This window comes from Alosa sapidissima, chromosome 15, assembly GCF_018492685.1.
Source record: "Alosa sapidissima isolate fAloSap1 chromosome 15, fAloSap1.pri, whole genome shotgun sequence".
Lineage (NCBI taxonomy): Eukaryota > Metazoa > Chordata > Actinopteri > Clupeiformes > Clupeidae > Alosa > Alosa sapidissima.
In genome coordinates this window covers 4,452,830-4,458,235 of record NC_055971.1, presented here as the reverse complement: position 1 = coordinate 4,458,235, position 5,406 = coordinate 4,452,830, and positions in this window count along the sequence as shown.

Here is a 5,406-nt window from a genome sequence, read left to right as displayed (position 1 = left end):
TCTTTTAAATCTCCAGATCCTCCTTATCCCAGACATTTCCCCTAAGTGTAAACATTCCTCAGTACACCTGAATCCAGTCAGTAAGATTTCTTGTGGAAACCAAGGCAGCTATGTGGGCGTAGGGGAGTCAGCCCTCTACAGCAGCAGTGAGTATGGAGTTGTAGGCTCTGTGTCATCATGGTTAGTTGAATTCCCTTTCCCGTGGGAACGATGTGACCCTTCATTGGCTAGATACTTTCTCTCACACCAGAGTTGCAAGATGCATTCAGGTAAACTTTAACACACACACACACACTAATGAACTAATTGAACTAATTATAGATTAACATGACATGATCAGACATATGAGTTTGCACAAACCAAAACATTTCAGATATCCTCTCACTTGCTCTCCTGCTCAGTGTGTGTGTGTGTGTGTGTGTGTGTGTGTGTGTGTGTGTGTGTGTTTGTACTGTTCCTTTGGCTCATTACATTGTAATGAGTGTGTGTCATGTTATACTGATATATGAGAATATACTGCCACCTGCTGTACAAAAGTACATTCACAGATTTGGAACCCAAACTGACTACATTTTTTACAGGCCGATGCATGTTGTTATGAAGATCACACAATGTTAAAGGGAAATGTTACTTACGGCCTTTCTCTTATATCAGCCTTGGTTTTGGGTTATCTAGCTCTGTGCATAGAGTATCTGTGGTTGAGAGACCAACCAAGCTGATGGTAAGTCAAGGCCAGGAAATGACTCACAAACCCTGAGTTAGGCAACATGAGTAACAGGAAGAAGAGACAATGGCAGGAAAAGTAGGAATGTGTGCTACACGCTAGCTCTGATTAGTACAGAATGGCATTAACATTACTGTAGTACAAATCAATTCATTCAGTTTGTAGACCAGAGGGAGCTCTAATACACATTTAGACTGGGAGCCTTTGCTATTCTGAGTGACACTTACAATACAGAGAGAGAGGGGGTGGGGGGGTGATTCCATTACATTACATGTTTCCGAATGTAACAGCAATATCTTTCCTCAACATCTTGAGTAAATGTAGTCAAGGAAAAACTTGAAGAAAAGCAAGCAGAGAAGCAAGATAAAGAATAAAGGAAGTCTAATGATAACCCTTTCATGAGATATGGTATAATAATATCTTGGCCTATTTGTAAATAAAAGTAAATACTACTTGCAGAGCTGCCTGTACACAGCTACGAGAACAACAGCACATAATGAGTGACACTTGATTGTATTAGAAACACTTAGACATGGGTAAGGCAAACATGCACTGCTGTGGAGTGCTGATACTCACAGATGATAACAACATGGGGTTGTAATATGTTTTATTTGTATAGGTTCCAGAGCGAATACATCTTAAAGAGAGACAGGAATGACTGTCTTTGGCCCACATTGATGTAAGATAAACGCACCACCTGTGACCTGAACAGATCATATTGATCGAGACACTGAAACCAACATCAGCAGAGCACAGTGGTAAGAATCCATTCAAAAAAGGAAGAGGTCACAAGTCAACCAAAGGCCAGAGAGAACAATAGTACATAGTGAGTCCACATAAGCATACAGGGTAGTTTCTATAATGGTTCACCCATTTTTTCTCTATCTTTGAAGTTTCACCTTCAGACCAATGGCTTGGCCTGAGCTGTGTGTTTGGTAAGCCTTAGTAGGCTAATGCACTCATGAGCACTCATGACCGACCCCGCCCAATGCTAGCTGGGAATAACAGACTTAAGTGTTTCTATTGCTGTTAAAGGACCCCTTGTGAATGAATGAGATCCATGTATGGACAAATTAACATTTTTACAGACTAATTAAGGGCAAAGGTGTTCTCTTCTAAGTTTTTTAGATCCTTGATTGTCTATAATACCAGGTTCAAATTTGACAGACATCCAGAACCCGGAAAATATCCATACATACGCACAACACTCACACATATGGTGTAACGTAGATTGACTGTAAACAAGTGTGCAGAGTGGAAAATCACTGGCATCTACACGTTATCCAGAGGCCATAGTGCAGTCACCCGCCCATGAGAAAACAACGGCCACTGCCCATGCTGAAACCTTGTCCTCTCCATGCTATCTCCACTGTAGACGATCTTAATGTTTAACCTGAGGGCATTAACTTCTTGTCAAGTCAGTAATAAACCAGGCAACCATCAATTACCACATTTACACCACTAAAAACAGCACGTTAAGACTGCAGGCCAAAGGAAGAAAGGAAATTTCCACCACATGGAGAACAGACTCATAGCTAATGGAAATCTGATAAATTCACTTAAGGCTCAGTCTCATAAGTCAGCCTAATGCAGCTTGATATGAGACAATAGAGATGCAAGTTGATCCTCTCATAAAGCAATGAGAGGACCCTAACATCTCTTTTTCAAAGCCCTTTCCTCCTCTAAACCACTGCCTGTTATGCAGGTAGGTTGCTGACTGTTTGTACCCTAGGGAACAGCGCTACAGCTGCAAGAACTGAAATGACCTCACAGACACTCTAGTACAATACGTTGTGTTTGGAAAATAGGGTCCCGCTGGATTTTCATGTAAAATTTGATTTTTTTGCATATTTTGCTGATATAGAGTCTAAGGAACAAGATTTTTTTTGTCTTCAAATTTTCACGATCCATCTTTAGTGTTTTTTTCTGTATGTTTTAAAATAAGCGATTATATCTAGTCCGAAAAGTGATTTTCACATTTTCTTCTAATTTTTTGAGAGCCTTTGTAGAAAGGTTGTTGGTTCTAAAACAATATCCATAGTTTTCAAACGTTGAGTGTCTGAAAAGTGTAAAAACACCTCCACCCTTGTTGCCTATGTCAAAAACGATTTCTTAATCTTTGCTTTTCTTGATGCTTTCCTTGACCTGCCATGTCATTCTATTGTCTACCTTATAATCTATAATAGTACAGGCAACACAGTACCCCACTAGGTGTCATAGGCATGGGTAGTTGAGTAGCAGTAGGCAAAATTAACAAACAAAAGAATATAAGGTACAAACAAACAGACAAACCACGGATGGCCCTCTTACAGCCTGAACTAATACAAAAAACAAAAAACTCAAGGGAAAACATTGCTCAGACACTAAACAAGTGCATTTGCTCTCTTTAAAAGCTACGGGTTATCCACAGCCAACAGGCCGGGCGTGCGAGAGAAGCAATGAAGTCTTAGAATTAAGAATAAAGCCATGTTCTTCCAACAACAACAACCACAAACACCCATGCATCTGTTTGATCTACTGCCCTCTGGGAAGAGGTACAGAAGCCTGCGCTCCCGCACTACCAGACTCACCAACAGCTTCATACACCAAGCCGTAAGGATGCTGAACTCTCTCCCTCCTCTCCCCCCTCCACCCTCAGCTACATAACATCCTGGACATTGGACCCAAAATGGCCGCCTGCACTACTCCACTTGCACACTTGTACACTTTACAACTGGTGTTGTTGTCCTGAAAACACAACACTTCTGCTGCTCTTACATAACTTGCACCACTATGCCACTTTCTTCTTACTTAGGTCAAACAGAACTACCCAAGTCTTTTATTGGCCTGAATTTGCACTAGTGTTTTTATTGACTGTCTATGCACAATTTCAACCACATTTTGCTGCTCTTATTTTTTCATTATTATATGTGCCCTCTTATTTACTTATTTACTTACTTTTTTATTTACTTATTTACTTACTTTTTTGTTTACTTGAATGTTATGTTTGTCTGTGGACCTAAATTGGTAAAATATGTCTTGTCTTCACCGTGGGATAGTGAGAAACGTAATTTCGATCTCTTTGTATGTCTGGAACATGTGAAGAAATTGACAATAAAGCTGACTTTGACTTTGACTTTGACTTTGATGCGGCAAAAATATCAAATGACCGGCTGTGTTCTCCCAGAGAGGAAGCTACGTATATGATCACCACCCACGGGTGGGCGTGTGCGCCAGTGCTGCAGGTCAGCCTTGCCACATACACACCTGGCTTTAAAGTTCACTGTCCTGGTAGCATACCTATCTACTGCCAAGGCCTGAAGGGGACGGGGAGAATATTTACTTCTGCTACATCTCAGATAACCCATGTGAAACAGACTGTGGGAGATGGAAGGGGTTTGAATGCTGTCCGGCAGTATTATGAGTGGAACGTCTTAAGGGAGCCCTTTTCCCCATACAGCCTGATCTTATAGTGTGTGCCAATTCCATCAAGACACTCCACAATTTCATACTTGGTAGACACCCATGTATCCTGGATTTTGTGGCGACCGTGAAAATGGTTCTTTCAAAAGAGTTTACATGTACATTATATTTAGCAGACACTTCTTGACCAAAGTGACTTACATACTGTATGTCAGCTATATTACAAGGGATCACATTGTCCCCGGAGCAACTTGGTGTTAAGTGCCTTGCTCAAGGGCATAACAGTGAAAGCCGGGAATTGAACCAACAACTTTCAGGCTACTGCACGCTAGCCCAGCTCCTTAACCACTACACTACCACTGCCCACTAGAAAAAGACTAGAGTGCCAGGTAGTAATATGGGTACAGTATCAGGACTGCACACTGCAATCTCCCAGAATAACTAAATTTATTGAGTTAAAAACATAACGCAACGTTTCGACCCACCAGGGTCTTCATCAGGCCTCACCGAACATCAGCTCGTATGGGGAGTGCTGTGTGGACTGGTACACGGTGGTATTATAGGCGAACGGGAGCTGAGGGAGCAACTGGGGCCATTTACGTTTCTTTTCAGGGGGTAAGGTCCTGAGCAAGTCATGAAGTGTCCTGTTGAAACGTTCACATTGACCATTCCCCTCTGGATGATAAGTGGTGGTTCTAGTCTTTGTTATGATGTAGGTGTCACACAGGTGCTTCAACAGCTCCCCCTCAAAGCTGCGCCCCTGATCAAAGTGGATTCTCCTTGGCACGCCATACACATAGAACCATCTCTCAGTTAGAATCTTAGCTACGGTGGAAGCTCTCTGATCAGGGGTGGGAAAGGCCTGGGTAAACTTTGAGAAAACATTTGTGACTACCAGAACATTCTCTTGTCCTGTGCTAGCCCAATCCAAGAGAGTAAAGTCAATGGAGATTATCTACAAAGGCTTAGTGGCTAACATATTTCCCAAGAAGGTTCTGGCTTGGGTTGTCTTGCTTTGGCAAGCACAGTGCTCACTCAGAACACCACTTTTGCACCTCATGCCACATCTGGGGCCAGTAGCACCTCTGTCATATCAAATCTGTGGTCCTGTCCACCCCCAGATGGCCGTGGTTGTTGTGTAGGCTAGTGAGCACTTCGACTTGCAACACCTTTGGCAGTAAAAGCTGCAGCACTGGATCCCTGGAAGGAGGAGCCTGGATCACTCGGTACAAGGTCCCATCCACTTCCTGTATCTGGGACCACTGCTTTATCAACTGCGG